The sequence below is a fragment of the Fringilla coelebs genome, assembly GCF_963513975.1.
Source record: "Fringilla coelebs genome assembly, chromosome: 1".
Taxonomy (NCBI): Eukaryota; Metazoa; Chordata; class Aves; order Passeriformes; family Fringillidae; genus Fringilla; species Fringilla coelebs.
Genome location: NC_140028.1, coordinates 150,546,052 through 150,571,513, shown reverse-complemented (window position 1 = coordinate 150,571,513; position 25,462 = coordinate 150,546,052).

The window sequence follows — 25,462 nt, the reverse complement described above, 5'->3', positions numbered from 1 at the left end:
AAGGAAGGTGGGAGGTCAGCACTGGAGGGGGATGAAGGAGGTGTGAGAGCCAGGCAGGGTCCTGGCAGCTTCATCTGGGGAACAAACCCTTCCTCTTAAGGGCTGATGTGTGAAAACTCAGACTTGGAGAGGAACAGGAAGGGGGAAAAAAACCAAGACAACTCAGAATAAGCAACCAACCACACACACAAAAATCCCTGCTGTGCTCTCCCCAGCTGTGATTGACTGTGAGGGGCTGGTTTGCAAAAAAATCAAAATATCATAGAATCATTCTGACTGGGAAAGACCCCTGAGATCAGTGAGTCCACACTTGAAATGTTGTTCTGTCTTCAATGTGCCTGTGCTGTCCCTTCAGCAGCAGAGGAGCCCTGGTGGGTACCAGGAGCACCCCACAGTGAATTTGTCTTTCTGTGTAAAACATGTGTGCCCTCCTTGGTGCCAGGAATGAGTGACTAGAGCCTGAACACTCCCCTTTTTGCCCCTGTCTTGGTTTGGAAAGATAGTTGCCTGCTAAAGGAGACAGGAGCCTCCCCTGAAATAAAGAATGCAAACCCTCCCCACCCCTCCAAATTGCTATGAATTTTAAATAAGGGGCTCTCAGACAAAAAATATGGGAGCAGGAAATAACAGTTCTTTAATAGGGAAGGAAAAAAAATAAAAGGATAAAATAAAACAATGCAATACACTAGAACAACACTGACGGAGTCAGAACACAACCTGACACCCTGTGGGTCAGGGTGTTGGTAGCAGTCCAGTTGGAAAAGGGGCTGCAGTCCTCCTGGAGTGTCAGGGGTGGTTCTGTTGGAGCAGGGGAGTCCTGTAGGAAAGGGGTGAATTCTTCCTCCGCAGATCCGTGGAAGTAGAAGCAGCTGCTGTTCCTCTGGGGAGTCCAGTGGAGAAGAGCTGCGTGTGTGTCAGAATCTCCAGATTATATCCCGGTAGGAATGCTTGGCTCCTCCCTCTGGGCGGAGCATCTCACAATGGGATGCTGTAGCTCTTATCAGCCATGCAGGGACATTCAATCCTTGTTATCAGCAGGTGTCCCGTGCCGAGGGAGGAGTGATTGTGATCACTCAGAGAGAGATAAGGAGCATTGCCCACTTGACACCAGACAACTGCCATACAGATGGGAATAGAATCCATCTTGCCTTGCAATCTGGAACAGCCCCTAAACTCAGCCTAAAGCAGCAGCCAGTATTTGTGTTGCTTTCCACCTCTTGTATGGGTTTCACATCTGTGCTGTGACCCAGCAGGGCTGGATTTCACTCTCTGGCTAAATGAGGTGCGTGGAGCATGAGCAGCTCTGAATCCGTGGGTTCCTGCAACATCCTGAGCTGAAATTATGCTTGCTGAGCTAAAGTGGTGATGGGTGGGATTGAGCCAGTGTCACAACACTGCTCAAGGAACTCTGCAAGGACAGACCCCCAAGGAAAGGCAGGACCAGGACTGGAGAGCTGCCGTGTGTGTCTTTGTGTTTTGTATTTGAGATTCTGGATTTAATATTTGCCTCCGCAGGGCTTTAGCAAGGCCTGAATTTGCTGACCCTGAGGCTGAGATCCAGCTGTGACCATCATCCCATTTCCCTGATTATTCCTAGGAGCCTGCATGGCGCAGTGAGCAGAAATGGTGCCACCAGCACGACCAGGGATAAATTCTGTCCCCATGCTGCTCTGGTGGCCAGAGAAAGCCCAGGAGTCACATATTTCACCAGCTGCCACTGGGCTAATCAGGATTTGCTCCCATCTGGAGAACTGGGACCAGTTTGTGGTGCTTTTCCCCAGAGGAAGGACAAAAGGAGCCAGCTCAGTCAGGTGTGGCATCTCTGCACTGAGGAAATTCACCACCTCACTCCTTTTACTTTTTCCTTTCCTGTTTTGTAGGAAATCTCCTCAGCATGAAGCACAACTGACCTGGTTTCTTGTGGAAAGTATAAAATAGGAATTCAGGCTGCCCAAAGCCATTAAACCCCCAATTTTGGGCTCTTGCAGGGTAAGTGACACTGCTCTGGCCCATTGTACATCCTAGCTGCTGCACCTAAGGGTGGGGGGCTGTTTAGAGACAATGAAATGTTCTTTGGAGAATGGTTTGGGACTTTAGGATCACCTTAGATGGGTGAGATCAGGGATGCTACCACCAAGATCAGGCTGTCCAAGTCTTGTAAAGGATTTTCTCACACCTGTGAATCATCCTTGTGGTTATCTTCTCAGTCCTCTGTTTTATTTCTTTTTTTCTCTAGAAGACTTTAAAAACCATCTGCATCACTGACCTCTGTCTGCAAATTGTGTTCTTCAGGCCATGTAAATGGCTTCTTAGAGAGATCTGTGCTCCCTTTGCATGTTTGTAGTGTTTTTACCTCTTTCAAGCAAAATAAAAAGTAGCCCAGATTGCCAGGATGTGCCTCCTCCTGGTCACTCGGGAGAGCTGGTCTTGGCTTTTCTGGAGGCTGAACTGAGTTTCCTCACTGTGATAATGAATGGCAGCATTTTCACCTCCTAGGGAGCAAACTCAGGAGCTCCTCTTGCCAAAACCAGCCCAAAAGGAGGAGTCTGGGGATTTCACTGCCCTGAAGTACACAGAGAATGCCCAGTTATTTGTACTCCCAACAAAAAACTGTCAAATTTTCCTTGTGCCGTTACCCTGCTCTGCAAAAGCCGCCTATCAGATCAGACAGCTTATAAACAGTGACTGTGAAGGAAGGGAATCAAATTCCAGCCTGAACAGGAGCTGTGGTGCCTTGCTGCTTATTGAGTGTGGGCTCCCTCTCTGCCTGCCCTCAGCAAAGCCAAAATTGTCACTTCTGCACAGCCTGAGAGGGGAAAGAGGAGGAGGAGTTGTCTAAAATTTTGTGCTGATTTAACACAGCTTATGGATCATGTCCAGAGTGTCATGGCTTGGAGGCATTCATTGCTGGGAGGGAAAAGCACTTGTCCTCAGCTCCTTGGGCTCTGGAAATGATTTAATCTGTCAGACTTTGCTGCAGATTGGGTGGATTGCTCTACACTGAAGAGGAGGAGGATGTATTTAGCTTTGGAGCACTGGAGAGAAGCCTGGACTTCAGCTTGTCTGCTTAGGAATTGTCCTGGGTTGCAAGATGTGGCTGGGGCTGTGTGTTCTATTGCCATCAGTCAGAGGTGGGGCAGTTATCTCTGTCCATGGGGCAGTTTTCTTTCTCTCTCCCACAGCCCATCCTCCCTCCAGCAGATCTCTGCTGTCCATGGCCACTGAGTGTCCCTGCAGGGCTGATCAAATTCCACCATCCCATGGGGAGATGCTGCGCCCAGGGCAGGAGCCAAGCATTCCTACCTGGATACAATCTGCCCTGGAACAGCACAGCAGCCTTTGCCCCCTGCATTCCCAGAGGAGCAGCTTTCTCCTGCCCTGCATTCCCAGAGGGAGAGCAGGCCCATCTCCAGCAGCCCTGGAGCTGCAGAGGAAAACTCCCCCCTTGTGCAGGATCCTGCTGCAGCAGAGCCACAGCTGGCACTGCAGGAGGGCTGAGCCCCCGTGGGATGGGGCTGTGCCCCCACCCTGACACACTGGGGACAGCAACTGCTCTGGCTCTGGCTGTGTTGGTTTGTATTATTGCATTTTATTTTTAATTTTCCTATTAAAGAACTGTTATTCTTACTCCCGTATCTTTGCCTGAGACAACAGAGGCACCAGACCCACTGCAAATGTTTGAGGGGGAAAATAAGATTTGAGATCAAACACAGCAAGGCAAGGAATTGTGTTTGGACTTTGTTCTTCAGCCTTGATGCCCTTTTTTTGTCAGACAAGCTCCATCCAACTCATGGTGGCACCAAATCCCAATTTCTTCTCAAGAAATTGCACTGGATGCCTCATTTTCCTTCCCTGAAGGACAGAAGCTTCCAAGCTCTATTTCTGAGTTGTTGGAACAACTGCTGTGGGTTTGCTCTGGTAATTCCACTTCCCAATTCCCAGCTGGAATTTTTGTTATTGCTGTCATCCTTTGCACCAGTAGCCAAAGCACTTTTGATTTATCCCTTGCCCTGTTTGCATGGACAATGGGAAAATGCTAACAGTTCTTCTGGAGAGTCTTTTCATGACATGGTATTTCATAAATGACATTTTAAAATGCCAATTTTCGAATGTTTATGCAAAAATTGTTGTCCACTGCAGCAAAAGAGAAGAATTGGACAGTTCTATATCTCCCAAATATTTTGTCTGGCTCTAAAATTTCACATTTATTCAAAATTCTGTCTCCAGGTGAATCTCCCAGTGCTTGCAGCATCCCTACCTGAGTATAAGGGGGTTCCAAAGCTCCTTCTCTCTCTCTCTCATCTCCTTCTTATGCATAAAGCATATCTAGAACATATCTTTCAAAACTGGACTATTTTTATTTTATTTTATTTTATTTTATTTTATTTTATTTTATTTTATTTTATTTTATTTTATTTTATTTTATTTTATTTTATTTTATTTTAAATTTTCCAATGCACCCAGCCTAGCCTAGGTGCTTCCAGCTCAACCAGTGGCAGAAATTATCAAGAATAGAAAAGATAAAAGCTCGAGGCCTTTTTGTGTTTCCAGACAGACAGACAGATTTAGGACATGCTCATGTTGCTTCTGACAGCTGCAGGGTTTTCTGCAAAGCAGGTGGTGTTTGGTTCTGGAAAAGAAAAAATAAATTGATTTCCACAAATGCAGAGGAACCTAAATAATCTGATCAGATAAATGAGCCTCAGCTGCTCCCAAGGCTGTGGTAGGAGAACTCTGACCCTGACCCTAAATAAAAAAAAAAAAAAAAGGAACTTTGATTTGGGGGCAAAACATCACAGTGAGGTAATGGGAAACAGTAAGGCAGAAAGAACTTTTAAACTGGATTAGAATATTAAATTTGAGAATACAAATGCTGGAACAAGTAGAAATATAAATGAGTCCTTTTACCATTCTTCTGTGCCACATGGTACTTTTTTTTTTCTTTTTTCTTGAGGAGACACTCATAAAATAAATGTTTCAATAAACAGCAAAAGGACACTTCATAATTATTATGAGCATTTTTATTAAAATGCCCCCATCTCAACAACCCTGGTGTAATGGCTCCAAAATCAATTACCTTTTCTAAATTAGTTCTGCCAAAAGCTAAATATACTCCTATAAAAATCAGAATGAGAATTGGTCTTAGATGGGATTTTAGCATGGTTTGAATACTGTTGTGATGAGTAATTTTGGGACAATGTGTCCCATTTGGATCTGCAATATAATTGTGGAAGCAGGTTGTGATAAAAAAGCGGTGCAGTGGCAGTGCAGGGAAGAATTCCCAACCAACCCCTCAAATCCACCCCTTAATTCCATGTATTGCTGGTCTGCATTAATTCCCACTTCACTGAGAGGGGGGGAAATAAAAGCCCCACAGGTGGCAAAAAGAGCATTTCTGTACAATGCAGCAAAATTCAGGTGCTGCAGAAAGCAAGAGGCAATAAATCAACAAATCCTGTGGGAGCTAGAGCCAGGAATGGGGATGAGAGCTCTGTTATTATTGTCATTATTGCTTTCTTTAGCAATAAGATCACTGGCATTTACAACTCGAGCTAGAGGAAACATTTGCAGCCTGGAGTGCAGTAAATGTGGCTTTTTCCCAGTGTTTCAGGAGTAATTTTCCTCCACACATGCACTCCTTTGAAGTGTACATTGTATAAATTGCATAGATATATATTTCCATGAGGTGAATAATGCAGTTACCAGGTTGTGGATGGAGACAAAAACCTTGTCTAGACATTCCCAAACTGTATTTCCACTACTGAATTCAGCAGCAATAACAACAAGTGAATTTGACTCAATTGGGTTAAAAAGTAGTGTCTGAGTTGAGGAAGTCTGGGACCATCAAAAGACCCTAAATAAACAAAGGATGCAACTTCTTGGGTATTTCAGTGGCACTTGGAGAGGCTGAAATTCCCAGAACCTATAAATGAGCAGATTTCTGATCCCCACATCTTCACCAAACATTGGAATAATCTGGGTTTTTTTTTGTTTTTTTTATTTTCAATTTAATGTTGAGAAATGTACTAACAGTGCTGCCTTTGCCTGCAAAATTATCCAAAATGATCCACTCTGCCATGGGTGTTTGTGTTGAGGAAATTCTTCCCTGGTTTATTTGTTTTAAGCTGTGGATGATGAGGGTTCTGTCTATATCCTAACATAAAGGATGACAAACTGGCTGGCAGTTCAATTCTATTAGATATTCATGTAGGCAAGTTAATTTTGTGTCCTGAGAGTCTTTAGTTTTTTGAAGAGTTTTCCAGTTCTGGAGCTGCAAAAGAGTGAAGCTTGTTAAACCAAAGCATGTTTGATAACAATATTTAATTACTTTGGAGAGGAACCCTTTGTATTCTACATTTTCAAGCACGTTACAGGTTTTTGTTTGCTTTGATGCCATAGAACCCACAGGTTAAAATACCAAAGTTTGATGACCATAAATTATATAGAGTTCATAAATATCTGTGTTGTCAAATCTCTTTCTTTTCAAAACTGTTTTCAGCTGAACTGCCTGATTGGAGGAGGAATAATTCCTGCCCAAGTCAAATCTAATTTGTTCTCTAACAAATCACATAAAACCAGTTAGAGATGTGTGAATTTCTGGGAGGATTTCCTTTCTAGAGACACTTAGTGGCAGCAGGATCTCCTTGGAATCCCACACCACAGCAGAGAAGAATTGAAATATTAACAAAATTTGGAATTTACATGTCACTGTTCCCTTCCCAAGCACTTGGCAGATTTTGCAGATAATTGGGGAGTCAGAGGGTGAAGGTTTTTGTGCTGGGGGTGTGTGAGGGGATAGGAATGCACAATTTTGGGAACCTTGCTTTTGATTTAGGAGCCCCAAGCCTGAACCTGTAGGACTGATTGTCCCTCTTTGTCCCAGAAGTTGATCAGGAAGGAAAGCTGGAACAGAGGACATCTCCTTTCCCTCTTTATTTTGCCACTGGCTGTTGGACAGTATGGGAAGGACATGGGGTGTGTTTCTCTCCCTGCCCACCTCCCCTGTCTTCTGTACCTCATCCATCAAGGCACACAAAGTTGTCCCTTAAATCTCTGTGGAAAACGCAAATTCAACAAAAAAAAATTCCCACATGAATCCCCCCAAAACCCAAAACCAAAACCCCCAAAAACAAAACATAAAGAGAAAAACACCAAGCCAAACAAACAAACAAAAAAACCCCAACCAAAACCAAATCCTTCCCCGATTCACTCCAAGGAAACAACAATACCCCAACCCAATTTCAGCTAAATTTAATAATTTGGTGTGGAAATGTGGGAATGTCCTTGGGTACTAAGAAATAACCTCTCCTGAGATGTCTGCAGAGAGCAGGAGAGGCCCTTGCTCATATATTTGGAGAATTAAGGACTGAGGTAACATCATTTATTGGGGCAGCTCTAAAAAACTGAGGAATGTACTCAGATTCTTTCCCAGTGTTTGATTTGTGTGCCAGCTGCCCCAGCAAGGTGCTCTCCTGACTCATCCTTTGTATCATTCTTTTTTAAATATCAAAAATCGAAAAGAATTGTAAGGAAGTGAAATTTTAAAATCCGACAGATTGTGACCTCTCGGATTTTGAAGAAATATTTTTTGTTTCTGATATTTTATTTTTGTCACAAGTTATGTGAATAATACAAATACTGAAAGAAGCTGAGTTAAAATAAATATTCAGTAATCAAAGCTAAAAGCAAAGGCACATCACATCTCCTTACCCTTCCTTTTTGGATTCTGCTGCCCTGTTTTATATGCTCAAACCCACTCTATCAAACTGAATAATTTGATCTTTTTGATTGACAGACTTTTCAACATCAGGTTTTATTTCTGTTGGTATTTTTCATATTTGGCAGTACCATCACGCCACCAGGAGAGAAAGAATTTCACTTTTAGCCATGCTTCAATGCTGCTGAATCAGAACAGCCAAAAAATACCTTCAAGCCCATCTGTCCAAGGAGAAAAAGAATCAATTTGAAGCTGATTTGTGCACAAACTGTAAATCACTGAGTTATAGGAAGAACAATATCACTTTCAGAAACATCACTTCATGATCAGCAGCTTCCATTTTTTTCAGTCACAACTACTAAAAACGCAGCAATTGAAAGAAGAATGGGTTTGGGGGAGCTTTTGAAAATGAGTTGTGGGATTTTTGTCCTTAACACTCCCTTGTTAACACTTGAGGTTTTTATTACACTCCAACGTTTATTAAGCTTGTCTCTCCAACAGTAAAAGTCCAAAGTTTTGTTGGTTCTTTGGGTGTTTTTTTTTCCCCTTGGAAAGTTACTGTCTCATGTTATTTCATTATTTCAGAAACTGATGCTGTAAGAAACACAAAGCCCTCGAGCCTTGAGGAAATCTTTTGATTTCATCCCAAAAGCAGGAGCGTGTCAGGCTCTGGTTTGATCCCCTGTGGTGTTTTCAGTTCCACAGTTCCAGAATCACAGATTTTGCTTCCCAACCCCCAGAAAGAGAGCCCAGACCCCTCTAATGAAGGGAGTGGGAGATGTCAGTGAGGCAAAGCTCAGCCCAGGGCTCAGGGCATGGCTTTGCAGGGAAGAAATGATCCTGGGCACATCCCTTGGCATCACTGAACCCCCCATGGCATCAGCTCGTGCTCACCCAGCCCAATTCCCAATTTACCTCATCCTCCAGTAAGGAGCCACACAGCAAATCTTCAAATTCTCCCCCAGATCAGCTTCAGCCCTCATTAATCCCTGCATTAAAGCAATTATTACTTTACTCCACTGCAAGGGAAGCTTGGAGCCCTCTGCAAAATACTTTTCCAGCTTTATAAAATACCCCACTGAAATAACAGAGGAATAAATGATGCAAATCCTGCAGCCAAACATGGGGATACTTTTATGAGAGATTCTTTACTAAATAAAGTTGTGAAACCTTTAAAATATATATTTTTTATGGTACATTTGAGGGAATGTCCGCTGTCTCAAATTTAAATCAATTTTAGAGCACACTATTCCCAAGATGTGGCTGACTGGGAGACTGATCTCCATGGCTCCAGTGAGTAGGAGGAGGGGAAAGCTGCAGACTGGGAACCTTCTCACATATTTAAAAAACTTAACTGCTGTCTCATTAAACCTTTAAACAGTTCAGAGTTGATTTTCCAAGCATTCTGTGTCTTCTTTTGCCAGGTACTTATGTACCTGGGAGAAGCAAACTGAATTTTCAGGCCTAGGATGCTGTGAAATGTATTTATGCTCATTTAATGTTGCTATATATCACTGGGAAAAAACACAAAAAAAGCCTTGACAGAAAAATTTGCATCTCCAGTATCCGACCTAATGACATCATATTTTAGGTACAGAGGAAAAGAAACTTCCAAACAGAATAATTGACTGTATATTGTTTTTACAATCGAGTTTACCCCTACTTTATTGAATTTCATAACTCAATAAAGGATACAGTGAGCTTAAAATACTAAAATGGAATTTTTGGTGTTAGAAAAATTATAGTTTGCTATTTTATTTACTTGGATTAATTAATTAACAGGACCAACACCTTGCAATAGCTGTGTGAAGACATTTTATTTTAAACTAATACTGGGTGCCCATGTGGTTTTTCAGCCTGCACATTGACATTAATAAAACTCCTCCAGGCCATGCTAAATTATATTTTATATGCTATGGTGTAAGGAGCCAAAAATAGTCTTGATAAGCAAACAGCAAAAGTGAAATACAGCATATTTAAAAGATAACAAGAAACCTTTGGCACTATGGATTATAAATGGCCATGGAGCACATATGGATTTCCCCATCAGCTCTTCCACTGCTTCTTGAAATACCAATTTTTTGAAAATTTCATATAATTGAATTTAGCCATGTGTGGCTTGCACTGTGTCTTGGTGAATGGAGTTGTAGTGTAGGGGTAGTGAAAGTGCCACCCACTGCTCTCTTGTGCCCAGCAGACATCTCTCCTCTCTAAAGAATGGAGTCTTCAGAGGAACTCCTTTCCTCCTGAAATAAATATTTTGCACTGATGCTCAGAGGTTGGTGCCTGTTAAAATGGAAAAAATAAAAAAAAACAAAACAAAGAGATTTTTAGTATCTTATTATAGGACAATGTTCAGGTGTGAAATCTCATTTCTCAAGCTGCACCATTGGCTTTGGTCAAAGGGGTCTCTGTTGAAAAAGACCTTCCCTTAAATCTGGTGAGGCTTCCCAAACTCTTCAGTTCACATTCTCTAATCCAGCTGCTCCATGGTCCCATGTGAACCCTCCAGCAGATCTACAATCCATCTTTATCAACAAAATTAATCACATAATCCTATTATTTTAGGAGGGAAAATGTGGTGGCGTTCACAGGGGTCCCAGGACGAGAGAAGAAACGAGAATGTTGACTCCATGTTTCAGAAGGCTGATTTATTATTTTATTATATAAATTATATTAAAACTATACTAAAAGAATAGAAGAAAGGATTTCATCAGAAAGCTTGAAAGGAAAGGAAAAAGAATGGCATGATAATAAAATCTTCTGACTGACCAGAGAGTCTGAGACAGCTGGGCTGTGATTGACCATTAATTAGAAACAACCACATGAGACCAATCACAGATGCATCTGTTGCATCCCACAGCAACAGATAATTCTTGTTTACATTCTGTCCCTGAGGCCTCTCAGCTTCTCAGGAGAAAAATCCCAGCAAAGGGATTTTTCAGAAAATATCATGGCTGCAGGAAAACCCTCCTAAAACTCAGCCACCTACAGGGTTGTCCTGTGTGAACATCTCAGCATCCACTGCAAAGTTTGCACTGTTTGTTTGCAGACATCTCTGCACTTTTCAACAACTCCAGCATTAGATTGCCCTGAGTCATTTGTCCCAGGGTGTTCATCAACATATTAACCACACAAATTGGCCTGGGCTGAACAGGGTATGTCTGGGGGAATCTCCAGGAGTGTTTGAAATCCCCATGCTGTGAAACACTCAGTTAAGTGGTTGATTGCTCAGCCAGTCCATTAGTTACAGTTCTGTGCAGTATCTCAAAGCAGACACCAAAGCCTTTATCTCATCTCTGCAGACAAACAGTCAGAGTCCCTGAAGCAGCCAGGGACTTGATGGCTTAAATGCAAGAACAGACACAACCCTGATACAGCTGCACCACAATTGTCACTAAAGAACAAATTTCATTTTCAGAGCTCCAAGCAATAGCTGAAGTCTCAGAGATTTTGAACAGAAAGTGCTTTTTTTTTCTCTCCACGTATTCTGGAGAGTCCAGAATCACTGCTGAGCTCAGAGAATTCCACATCTCCACTGAGTCTGAGTCCCAGACACTGTGACACTCGGGACTGACCCACTGCTGTCTCCTGCAAGCCCTGAGCTGCATGCTAATATCACCTGGAAATTAAGGTGGAAGCAGGAAAGTTTTGGACAAACGCAACAGGAAATTTCTGGAACAGCTTTCCAATCAGAGCACTGCAAGCTAAAGAAGTTGACTAATTTTTCATTCTTGTTTGGTGATGGATTTGTTTTCATTTTAAAGGTAGTGTTGCCCATGTAATAAGAGTCAGAAATAAACTATGAATACATTGCTCCAAGGAAAAATGTTGTGAGGTCCTCAGACATTATTATCCTTAATAAGTCTTCCTCCTGGTCCAATCAGCCTCCTCAAACAATTCCCAGGCTCAAGAACCAATGTCTAAATCTCTGTTAGTGAGGTGCTCAGATCAGTGATGTGGTTATGGAAACAGAAATTGTTGTGATGAGGGTTCAACAAATAAACTCTGCACCTTGGGGGTGGCATCAAATTAAATCCAGTCTAGTCCCAGGGATGGGACCTTAGTGGTAGGAGCATATTAATTTCACTTTGGGAGTCATTTAATTATGGAATGGTTTGGGTTGGAAGGGTCTTCAAGGTCCATCCAGTTCCAACCCACGGGCAGGGACACCTCCCACTATCCCAGGGTGCTCCAAGCTCTGTCCAGCCTGGCCTTGGGCACTTCCAGGGATCCAGGGGCAGCCACAGATCCTCTAGGACAGATGTTCCTGTGTCAGCCTCATAATATCTCAAAGTAAACCACATTTCTCGTTTAAATACATGGCCAATTTTCTTATTTTGCTCATTTAGTTCTCTGACAGGAACAGAGAGCAGTGAGTTTTTCATATGTTCTTCATTTGAGAGCAGAGAATACCTCAGGAAGTACCAGCCTGGGGAAGTCTAGGTAAAGGAAGAAACAGGGAAACAGAGTCTTTGATAATCTTATTTGTTCTTCAGATTTGTTCTTCAGTACAAGAAGGCAAGATACAAAAGCACTTGAAATATGTGGAGACGAAGAAATAGCGAGGGACAAGACAGAGGCATGACTGAAGCTTTAAAATTCAGCATTTAGAAGTTCAGTAGTCCAGGACTGATAAACTCCTGAGTTATCCCCTTTGGTTCTCTGTAGTGCAAGAAATGTTTTATCCAAAGGGTTCTGATGGTCCCAGGAAACAGGTTTAACGTGGGGGATGTGTTCTGCCCCAATCCTGTCCTTCCATCCCCAAGAGACAGCAGGAGACTCCCGTGAAATAGAAAATGTAAACCCCCTCCCTCTGAATTATTATAATTTTTAAATTAAGGGGCTCTCAGGCAAAGATATGCGAGTAGGAATAACAGTTTTTTTTAATAGGAAAATTAAAAATAAAATGCAATAATACAGAACACCACAGCCAGAGCCAGAGCAGTGCCTGTCCCCAGTGTGTCAGGGTGGGGGCACAGCCCCATCCCAGGGGGGCTCAGCCCTCCTGCAGTGCCAGCTGTGGCTCTGCTGCAGCAGGATCCTGCACAAGGGGGGAGTTTTCCTCTGCAGCTCCAGGGCTGCTGGAGATGGGCCTGCTCTCCCTCTGGGAATGCAGGGCAGGAGAAAGCTGCTCCTCTGGGAATGCAGGGGGCAAAGGCTGCTGTGCTGTTCCAGGGCAGATTGTATCCAGGTAGGAATGCTTGGCTCCTGCCCTGGGCGCAGCATCTCCCCATGGGATGGTGGAATTTGATCAGCCCTGCAGGGACACTCACTGGCCATGGACAGCAGAGATCTGCTGGAGGGAGGATGGGCTGTGGGAGAGAGAAAGAAAACTGCCCCATGGACAGAGATAACTGCCCCACCTCTGACAAATGGTGATAGAACACACAGCCCCATTTCCAACCTAAGACAAAAACTCTTCCTCACTCTCCAGTTTTTCACTCCCTAGTCACTCATTTGCTGCCTGACAAGGAAAGATCTGCTGTATTATTGCTTTTTGTTTCTTTTTAAAAATTATTTTCTTTCCTTGTTTTGCCCTAAGGTTCTCAAAGGAGAACCAGAAGTATAGAAGAAGACTAAAATGCATCACAAGTTTGACAAAGACAAAGGACTCATAAAAGCAGTGAGGAAAGAAAGTCCAATCTTAGTCCTTGATGGAGTCAATGAAACAGTAAAAGGATCTTGTTCTCTCTGGGGCTACATTTGTCACTTTAATTCATGTCAAGGGAAGAGATATTAAGATGTTTTGTGTCTGTATTGTCCATTTCAGGTCACCAAGTGGCTCAGCCCCAATGCCAACACTTTTCTGAGACCAGCAGTCAGTTCTTGCTTTAGTCAAGAAACTTTAGATGAATATTTGAGCCACATTTTGTGCAGGTATTTCACAGCCACCAGATTTGCATGTCCTGATTTGAACTTCTGAAGATTATCTCATTTCTGGTTCCAGCAGTAAAGAGCTCTTAGGGTTCTCATTGTATTTTTAAATGAAAAAAATACAAAAATAATCCTAATTTTTCTCCCAAGATTAGTTTTAAAATCCCTTATTAACACAAATACATATTGAAATTTACAGTTTAGCCCTTATAATACAGAACAAAGACTATGGGGAAAGGATAGTAGAAACAGAAAGTATTACTGGGAGCTCTTCAAGGCTCCAAAGATAATGACAAGTGCAAAACATCCAAAATGGGATTCTTGATGCTTTTTTCTTCCTCTAACCTCATGAGGTTTTCCAAATATATCAGAGAAGAATTTGTGCCTCTCAGTAAGACAAGTATGGTAACAGCCACCTCAAAAACAATTTGTATGGTTTAGAAGCAACACTTCCAAATGAGGATTGCAGGATCAAGCAGAAGCCATAAACCAGGCTGGATTTAGGTTTGAATTTTCAGTACTGCGTTATCTGCAGAAGTTTTGCCAGTGCACACACTCTTTACCTGGCATTAAATGTGATTTTCTTTTCCTCTTGGTCAAAAAGACAGATGTTACCTCCCAGCAATGATCAGGGATCTCATTTCTTCAGCAAATATTGTTCCTTTTTGCAGGTGTCAAGGTGTGTCCTCATTTCCCTTAACTTTTACTCCAGCTTTAAATTTATATTCTCCGTATTCCAGTAAATCAAAAAGGTTTTACTATTTTTGATATAGCTGAAAAGATCTTGCCTTCCTGGGCTCTTTATTGTTCATTTTATTTATTCAGAACTATGTTTCAAACGAGTTTATTTTTATCACACTGAACTGTGTATGCATTCAAGCTTTAAAAAGGAGTAATTACGGCTCAGCTTCAAGTCTCAAAAAAGTTTTGATTCAGACATTACAGAGTTCTGAAAGATGAATTTTCTCTGCAAAATGCCACTCACATTAACGACTGATTTTGCTCATTTTTCTGTCTATAATAATTTATCATTCTTAGCAATTAATCTCTATTTTCTTTCATTAGAGACCAGCCTTCAAAAATACTGGTAATTCAGCCAATGTTTACATTGGAAATTTGTGAAGAGAAAAAATGATCTTTTAGCAAGTACATTGGCAGAATGGGAACATAAAGCTGCTATTAAAATTGATATTACTTAATGTCATACAACTGGGATTTGCTAAGACTATTTGTTCAGGAAAAAGAAATAAGAAAAAGAGTTATTCAAAGTCCAGTAATCTCCCTGAGGTGTGTTGTAATGGAAAAGAAAGACATTTTTATTTTTAATCTCTGCATGAATTTGATTTCTGTCCTGTAGACTTTCCAAATCCAAATTGGACCACATACCTAAAATTTTATCTTGCTAGAAATTCAAGCAGTGTTCAATGTCCTGTAGGATGGGAAAATATCCTGAAATAAATCTTAGGAATGCCCACAGTATCTTTTCATTCTCCCTTCCAATGCTACTTAATCCAAGCCCAAATAATATGCAGATTGGAGATTATCCCAGCATCCCAAACAGTAAAGATAGAGCACAAGGAATTTTATCCATTAATTCAGCAGCCTGGGGTAGTGGGAGGTGTCACTGCCCATGGCAAGGGATTGGAACAGGATGGGCTTTAAGGTCCCTGCCAACCCAAACCATTCTGTGATTCTATGATTTTTTAAACTGGAAAATATCAGTTGAGGAAGTCAAACCATTGTACAAAGTTCATTTTGCTTTGTCGTTGTAATTCAGTTCAAGGAATTAAAATAATGAAAATATTTGCATAAAAAAAGTTGAGTTTTGGTCCCCCTTACCATCAGTCAATACTGAAACATTTGGACCAATTAATATCATTCTAAAGCAGTGCCTAAAACTCTCCTGGGACCATCCCAAAAAACACTGGGTCTGTCATTAACTTCCAAATATAAAATTAAACATTTTAACCCTTTTTACCAATTCATCACCAGCTCAACCCTCTTCATTTTTGGGTGCTGGACTGTGACAGACAAGAGAATTTAAAACATAAAAAATATAAGGTAAAAAGAGTATATTACTCCATTTATTTATATACACTGGACTTGACAGTGTCAAGTTTATGGCCGAACTCAATAACCTAAAGAAACTATTCCAGCCCAAATGATTCTATGATTATTTACCTCAGGTTTCCAAATCCTACAATTTTTACAATTTCAGCATGGGTAGAAAATTTTATATTGCCCAGCACTGGAACCCTAATGTCTCGTCTCTAAATAATAACACAGTAATGCTTTTTTTCCTGACATGCTGGTAATAGTTTTAGCTCAGGAGAGAAAAACAGAGGTTTTCTGCCTGACTTTTTCTTTCTCCCTATTTTTTTCTTCTGTTTCCTTTAATTCATGAACCTGAATTACACACCATGTTTCCTACTCAGACCTAAGCCTGAGAGAACCAGGAAATATTTTCTTTATTGTCCCAACCCAACCCATTCTATGATTCTCTGATAAGTTCAGTACATTTGGTGTTGAAGTTTTGCTACATTTTACTTTTTCTTGTTTGTTTTTGATGAAGGTGTTTTCCAGGCTCCATGTGCAATTCTAGAGGCCAACAGCAAAATTTTTTCTCAACATCATCTTCATAGAAAAATTCTGTTGTGTAAAACAAACAGATGAAATGCCTGGATCAGAAAATCTCAGCACATGCCAGTATTTGCAATAATAATCGTGTCTCTTGGAATTACTCTGGATATTACACAGGTGTCCAGGAGAAAAGCAGGATAAATTTGAGTTGCAGCATCCCTGAATGCTTTGGCAGCTGAGAATGCCAGTTCATGTCCCTGGATCCAAGATATGAACAAATTATGGTGAAAGATCTCTGGGTTTGGCAGCATTTTCTGTCTTTTCCCTCATTTAAACCCTTTCACGTTGACAATGGGCCTGGCATAACTTCACCAAATGATTTATTGAGTAAAACCATAAAATGGTAAATGTTTTTAGCCATTGTTAATCTTCATCACACATCAGGCCCCAGCTCCATCCCTAAATCTAGTCCAGCACTCTTATCCCAGTATTCCCACCACAATGAAAAGTAAACTCATTATTCAGAGCCAAAAGCAGAGTGAAAAATAACTATTGCTGTGAAATTCCAAGAATCAGGGATATTTACCTGCTCTCCTGGACTTTTCAACTGAATCTGAAAGGCCAAACTGGAAAAACAGAGGTGTGCAGGCTGGCCAGGGGAATGGGAAACTCTCCAGGAGTCAGAGAATATTTTCAGCTGTGAAAAATGAAGCCTGGGTGAAAGCAGAAGGAGAGAGATTTAAATGAAAAGCCTCTCAGGGTCAGGATAAAACAGGTAGAAATGGAATATGAAAGCATATAGAATGGAAATTACAGGATTTATGGTTTTCAGGGCTTTGTGACAGCCTCTCAAGAAGAGGAGGGGAACAAAGGCCAGCTGCATTCAAAGCACAGAAAAATAAATTTTTGAAGGGAATTATGAAGTACCAAGGCTGTGACAAACAGGGTCTGACCTGGATTGTTGAGAAGTTTCCTATTTTTATCTTTCCACCCCTCCAAATCATAGAACACCAGAATTAATTCACTGGGAATAAGCAGGTGAACTTTGGGGATATCCATCCATCCATCCATCCATCCATCCATCCATCCATCCATCCATCCATCCATCCATCCATCCATCCATCCATCATCCATCTATATATAGACACACACACACACACATATATATATATATATATATATATATATATGGAATGTGCCTAGCCTTATTAAAAAACATTAAATTGAGAGATGTCCAAAGTTCAATGGGAATTTAAACTGCTGCCCAACCATGTCCTCTGGAAAAGGAGAGGGATTTTACGCAAGGGCATGCAGTGATAACACAAGGAGAAAAGGCCTTAGGATGAAAGAGCAGATTTAGATTAAATATGGGGAATAAATTCCTTCTTGTGAGGGTGATTTCTTCCTAATTTCACTGAAATGTCTGGTGAAATATCAGCTGTGTGCTGCATAATGTTTGACAACTGTGATTCTGCTATTTTGACTTAACACCCCTCATCCCACAACTGAAAAACATTTATAGACAGTTAACTTAGATTGACTACACGTCCTAAAAGGGGAAATATTTCTGTCTTCTTTTTGAGTTTTGGGATTTCATCTGGATGCCCCTTCACTGTGTAAAGATGAGTCACAAAAATAACGAGACAGATCAAGCCCAGCCCCGTTTCTAAGCCCAGGTTTAAGCCCAGCTCAAATGTCACTGCTGCAAAAGCCAGAGTGAAACTTTGCCCAGCTCACACCTCACAAATGAGCAGCAGGCAAACAGGGAGAGCTGCCTTTGCACAGCCAAATTGCAGGGAAAACACAATTATCAGAAACATCCTGCTGTTTACAGAAAAATGGAAATATTTTAGTGTAGAACAATGCCTGGCAGGGGTTTTTGTGGCCCCATTATTCTTGCTGAACTTTCCCTTTTCCCAAAAGTCCTCAGTCTTGAGAGGCTGTGATCCAGGGAAAGTCTTGCCAGTCGAGGTGCACTGAGGGCAGGAAAAAAAAGTGAGGCAAATAATAAGTTTTAGTGGAAAAAGAGGTCTTGAGGTGATAAATCTAAACCTTCCAAATTTGTTGGAGTTTTTAAATGGTCCTACAACTGTGTTTTCTCATTTTTTATGGGTGGAAGACCCTTCTAAACACAAGGGAAAGGGGCTTAAATATAATTTTTTCCAGTACCAGTTCTTGTTACATTTTCATCTTTCCCAATATAAATTAAGGGTTGTCACAGTAAATGTGCTCCATCTAAAAACAGCTCAGAGCAAATCTGGGTCGCTGATTTATGGAAAGATCTGCTCTCTGTCTGCAGGTTTTTTGGATCTTTTTATAAATAACTATGACTAGGGTATTGAAAAATGTATATTTCAAGCTAATGGATGAAAGTTTCAGGAATTAGGAGTAGCCAGATGAAGGAAAACAGGAACAATTTAAATGCAAGATCAATGTTATAGGTGGAAACGAAATCTAATTCAGATAAATGTAAAATATACTGAGCTGTGGAACAAACACTGACAGAGCATATATTAAATTGAGGAAGATAAGGGAAGAAATAAGAGTGCAATAGAAGGAAAATAAAGTAGAACGAAACAAAAAAGGACACTACATGGATGATTGAGGAGAAATAGAAAGGAGAAAGTAAACAAACTTTTGTATGGGAAGAGGAATGAAATGGAAAATTATAAAATTTATTAACTCTAAACCCCACTTCTTTCAAAGCCAAGGTCAAACCTACTGTTGATCAGGCCAAGAATGAGCTGTAAAAACCTCTGGCTATATAAAACAATAAATAGTAATTTCTAGAAGAGCTTTAATGGGAGAGGAGGGACTTGCGTGGGAGGATCTATTTTAATTAAATTCAGTATCAATCACCTTTGCAAGCAAATATTCCACTGCCAGCAGTGACTCCCACCTATTTTAGTTTAGTCTAAAAATATCACTGTAAAACAATATTCATTGCATCTCTGATCCATGGAGTTTGAGGCCGTCAAACATTTGTTTTCCCTCTCTCAAACCTCTGAAGTCCCTGTGAACCCAGGAGAGGGAGGTGACGTTTTCCTGAGAGGCTGCAGCAGCCTGGTGGCACAGCAGGCACCTGCACACACACCTGGGCTTTGGGGTTTTGCTTCCATTCCCCACTTCAGTCCTAAAAAACCCATTTAAAATTTAAAATACAACTTCCTCTGTCTCACTGTGTCAAAGCAAGGCCATTCAGAGACAGGGCTTTGTCCTAGATTGCAAGGTGATGTGTGTGTTCTGTCACCATCTGTCAGAGGTGGGGCAGTTCTCTCTGTCCATGGGGCAGTTTTTTCTTTCTCTCTCCCACAGCCCATCCTCCCTCCAGCAGATCTCTGCTGTCCATGGCCAGTGAGTGTCCCTGCAGGGCTGATCCAATTCCACCATCCCATGGGGAGATGCTGCGCCCAGGGCAGGAGCCAAGCATTCCTACCTGGATACAATCTGCCCTGGAACAGCACAGCAGCCTTTGCCCCCTGCATTCCCAGAGGAGCAGCTTTCTCCTGCCCTGCATTCCCAGAGGGAGAGCAGGCCCATCTCCAGCAGCCCTGGAGCTGCAGAGGAAAACTCCCCCCTTGTGCAGGATCCTGCTGCAGCAGAGCCACAGCTGGCACTGCAGGAGGGCTGAGCCCCCCTGGGATGGGGCTGTGCCCCCACCCTGACACACTGGGGACAGGCACTGATCTGGCTCTGGCAGGGTTGGTTTATATTATTGCATTTTCATTTTATTTTTATTTTTCCCCAATAAAGAACTGTTATTCCTACTCGCATATCTTTGCCTGAGAGCCCTTTAATTTAAAAATTATAAGAATTCAGAGGGAGGGAGTTTACATTTTCCATTTCAGAGGAGTCTCCTGCCTTCCTTAGCAGACACCTGTCTGTTCAAACCAAGACAGATTTTTTGTTCAGAGGCTCATCACCTCTTGGTCTCATAGTTTTGTGGCCACTTTGCAAATAAAGGTTGTGATTCAAGTGAGTTTATCAAAGAGATAAAACAGAGGATTTGGGAACTGTCTCTTTTATTATCAAAAACATTATCTGGTTGTACAGAGCGTTTTTTTACTCTGTGATGGTTTTTCCCCAGTTTGATTCATACACAGCTGAGAAATTAATGTTGCAGTTCCCATTTTGCATGTGGATAAAATGAAGCACAGCCAGTTTAGACAATTTGTCCTTTTTTTCCTCAGGAAAATCTGAGGAACTTAAAAATGCTTCCTGCCTTTGGCTTATGCAGCTCCCATGGCTGCATCCTTCCAATCCAGGTGCTCATTACCTCATCACCTCCAGTCCCTCTCCCTTCTTATGAAAAGGTAAAATAGATACAAAGGCCAGCAGAAAATCATGGGATGCAAGAATCATGATGCCAGAAGAGTAAATCCAGTTCCTGGAGGTTTTCCCATTTATTTCACGTTTTATCCCTACATTCCCTTCCTTTTATACCAGGAATTGTGCAGAGGCAAAATCGAATTTGTGGTTGCAAAATTTTGATTCCTATCTGAGACCCAAATACCACAAATTTGTCAGCTTTTTACATAGTTTGCCCCAGACAGAAATGGGAGTAACTTCAGTTTAAGGCGGTCAGGAGCTGCAAAGAACTCTGGCAGAGTAAATCAAGTTATTCCCTTCTGTGCACAAGAACTGAGAGTGTGCCTAAAGCAAGATCCTTTTCTGACAGAGATCAGCAACAGATGCTTAATAGATGAAGTAGGACAGCTTGGATGAAAATAAATTGAGATGGGAAGAAAAAGGGGGGTTTCTCTCTTACATTTGTTTGCATCATCTCCTGGAGAAAGAAAATTTTCCTTTTTCTGTCTGTACAGGCAGAGATGCTGACACAGACCCACTGCTGCCAGGGGATGCATTTCATAGCACTGAGGACAGCAGACAGGAGTGTAGAATATATTCTGATATTTTCAAAAATATGTTTAGGTGGGTATTTTATTGGTGATTTCTAACAAGGCCTTAAAAACTGGGTCTGTTTTGATTTTAAGCACTGTTTTGATTTTAGTTGTGCCAGGTAGATGTGGTGTCATCAAAAAAAAAAAGTGGTTTAGCTTGAATCCTACACGAGAAGAAATGATGCTGGTTTTAACACCAGGCTGGGATTTTAATAAAGCCCATTTCAATAGCCAGGCTGAGGGAGCTGGGATTATTCAGGGGCAAGAGAAGGCTCTGGGGACACCTTGGAGTCCTTTCCAGTACCTAAAGGGGGCTGTGGAAAAGGAGGGAGGGTGAATTTTTTATATGGGTAGGTGTTGATTCTTTTGCTTCTTTTTTCTTCTGCCAGGGTTAAATGTGTGAGATGGTATTTCTTGTTGGGACTCAGATGTTTATCAGTTCTTATCTCTGTCACAGTCTCACAAACCCTGAGCTCTGCAGCACTTCACTCTCACAAACTAAAAATGCAGCCCCATCTCTCTCTCTGCAAGGCCTTTGAAGGATCAACTGTCCAATTAAGAAATGACACCTCAATTATTTTCACTTTTAACCCAATAACCAACCACCCATGGCTGCAATGGGGACTTTTTTATCCAATTACACAAAACCACCCAAACCCATCGAGAAGAAGGGGAAGAAGAAGGAGAAGGAGAAGGAGAAGGAGAAGGAGAAGGAGAAGGAGAGAAGGAGAAGGAGAAGGAGAAGGAGAAGGAGAAGGAGAAGGAGAAGGAGAAGGAGAAGGAGAAGGAGAAGGAGAAGGAGAAGGAGAAGGAGAAGGAGAAGGAGAAGGAGAAGGAGAAGGAGAAGGAGAAGGAGAAGGAGAAGGAGAAGGAGAAGGAGGAGGAGAAGGAGAAGGAGGAGGAGAAGGAGGAGGAGAAGAAGGAGAAGAAGAAGAAGGAGTAGAAGGAGAAGAAGAAGGAGAAGAAGAAGGAGAAGAAGAAAGAAGAAGAAGGAAGAAGAAGAAGTAGAAGAAGGAAGAAGAGGGAGAAGAAGAAGAAGAAGAAGAAGAAGAAGAAGAAGAAGAAGAAGAAGAAGAAGAAGAAGAAGGAGCAGCCTCCACCCCTAAACCTCCATCTTGCTTTATATCCATTCCTATATTCTAAACCCTTAAACTCTGAGTTTTTCACCCTGTGATATCACACACTTCTATCCAAACTCCACACCCACAATCCCAGTCCTGTCATTCCATTCTGGAAGCTTCTCCATGGCCTCAGGTCAATGCAGTGTTCTCTGGGGGGTCAGTGCCTGGCAGCACAGAAATCTGAAATTCTCAGCAGCCAGGGCTCCAACAGGTAGGTGTAAATGGAAGAGGAAAAGTAAAAACTGAGATATTTAACTCATATATGAGAAAGAAATTCCTGGCTGTGAAGGTGATGAGGCACCAGAACAGGGTGCCCAGAGAAGCTGTGGCTGCCCCTGAATCCCTGGAAGTGCCCCAGGCCAGGTTGGATTGGGCTGGGAGCAGCCTGGGAGAGTGGAAGGTGTAGAACAAGATGATCTTTAAAGTCCCTCCCCATCCAAACCATCCTGGGATTCTGGGCTAATACCAAAAGCCTTGCTGGAATCACAGACTGCAGGTGCCAACAAAGAAATGTGTCTGAACCATCTGTGCTGCCTTGTGGAGATGAGAACCATGACAAACCACTCAGGTGTGCAATAAATAGGATGAGCTTTCGGCCCCAGGCTCACAGAATTTACTCATCTGAGGGAAGCTTTACTAGGAAAGGCAAGAGAATTTCCATCTGCAGCCTGTAGCTCTGTGCTCTTTTCCCCTTCCCCTCCCATTGTCTGTGCTCCATTCAGTGCAGAGATGTCCTGCATGTTGGGGACAGACCCATTACTCATTTTGATCTAAACTGTGGAACCTTGTCACCCACAGAGCACCATCCCAGCAATGCCTGCTAAGAATTACTGCCTGGATTTACATCTTTTATAGTCCTGGCTTGGCTTCAGGCCCTAAACAGAGACTGAATTGTATTTAAAAGGACCTCTGAAGATCATTTGGTGCAAAACCACTCTCAAAACACAGTCACACCCCAGTGCAGTCCCTTCCAGGGCCCAGGATGAAGGTTACCTACAAAAGGAGGAGAAAACAGTAATAATAAATTGACCTATTAGATAAAGGAATGATCTAGCCTCAAATGTGAGAAGAAATCTGCTTTGTACACTCCTAGTTGGGACAGTGGAGTGCTGTCACCCCACACAAGGGTGAGCACCATCAGGTACCACATTTGATGGCAGCTGAAGGCCACTGAAGGGAAAACACAGACTCTGTCAAAGGGGAAAATGAGTCCCAAAGGGTGCCAGATAAAGGGTCTGTCCCTCAGCCTACCACAATCCTTTTAATCCACCTGTCTGTCCAAATCCTGTCCAGCAGGATATGCTCTTGCCCAGATCAAAATTAAGATCTTTCACAGATCAAAATACCTTTGCTCTCTGAGAGCAGAACACCTTCCACAGATATTTCCTTTGCTTTCTGTGGGGTTGCTCAAGGAGGAAGTTTCACTCAGTTTACCAAAGGTGTCAAATTGGCTCAGACCCCACAAAGAAAACACCTGAAAAGAGGGAGAACCTTCACCTGCCGTTCTCCATCCCAGTCTTGTGCAGCACTTTCCCCTTCTGAGCAGCTTTGGTGTGTGATGTGCTCTTGGAACAAAGCTCTCATTTTCACAGAGTTCCTGCTGGAGGTGGGACTCATTCAGGTGTGAAGAATAAACTGAAGGGGTGAGTTTCTGCTCTCTGAAAAGCAAAATGACTTAAGCACACACCTGTTTGTATGGAGCAAAGGGTTCTGATCAAAAAACTGCCCTGGAAATAGAATTGTTCCTTGTGCTCAATGCCCTGAGGGGATTTGTAGTTTCCCATAAGTTTAGGCGGCTTCTCAAGTGTTGGATTAAATAATGAAGGCAGTGGGAGGGAGAGTCAGACCAGCAGAGCTTCATGTCCCTCCTTAGATTCTAATTCAGTGATGATCCATTCAATTTTCAGACTGGAACAGTTTTCTTCAAAGATTAAAGGAGCTTGAAGCAAGCAGCAGCATCAAAAGTCAGGCTGAGGTTATTTAAAATGGACTGGATCTGGAAGCTCTGAAGATTCTGGTAATTCTGAGAAACAGAAAAAGGATTAATGACTGAGTTTTTTTGCCTTCATGCATATTCTCTATGATTTTTAGCAGACTGATTAGTTCCAGCCCTTGAAAGGTGTATAAGCACTTGCTTCCTGTTGGAATGCATTAAAGCCCAGAGGAATTAGATGCAGGTACATTGCCACGAGAGTGATTCATGCAGCAACATCTTAATATTTCAGTATTAAACCCAAGTGAGTTTTAAATTTCATTTTAGCCCTTGAAGAGGAATAATTCCATGCAGAAGGATGCACCAGGGGCCAACAGGTTGGAAAGTAATTTGGCAGAAAATTCCCTTGGAGTCCTTGGGGATGATGATTGACCATGAGTGTGTCATAAAAAGGCCATCAGCCTCCTGGGCTGCATGGGAGAGCCATGGGCAGCAGGGCAGGGGACATCTTCCTTCCCTGACTCCTGTCACAGACATATTCTATGAAAAATACTTTCCTAGGATTATTTCTCCTGAGAAGCCTCAGAAATGAAATGTAAGCAATGATTGTCTGCTGCTGTGGAATGCAACAGGTGCATCTTTGGTTGGCCTCATGTGAATGGTTTCTACTTGATGACCAATCCCAGTCCAGCTGTGTCAGGAATCTGGTCAGCAACAGGATTTTATTATTCATTCCTTTCTAGCCTTCTGATGTCTCCTTTCTCTTTCTTTAGTGTCATTTTAATATATCATTTTCTTTTAATAAAATATATATCATAAAATAATAAATCAGCCTTCTGAAACACAGAGTCAAGATTCTCATCTCTTCCCTCATCCTGGGACCCCTGCAAACACCACCACAGACTCCCAGAATGGTTTGGGTTGGAATGGACCTGAAAACTCATCTAATTCCAGCCCCCTGCCATGGGACACCTTCCACTATCCCAGCTTGCTCCAAGCTCTATCCAGCCTTGTGGAGTTTTAATTTTTAAGTTTTTTTTGTTGTTGGGGTTGGAATTAAATGTGTGAGATGGTATTTTTTGTTTGGACTTCAATGGACTTATAAGTTTTTATTTATAGTTTTTATAAATTTTTATTATAGTTTTATAAATTGTGAGTTTTACAGTATTTTATTTTAATAAATTTTATTTTAATAAATTAAAAATGGAGCTATATTTTTATAAAAGGTCTTTTAAGGATACATTATTTAATTAAGAAATTATACTCAAATTCTTTTACTTTTAATTTAATAACTAAATACTTGTGTTTAGTGGATTTTTAAAATTTAATTATA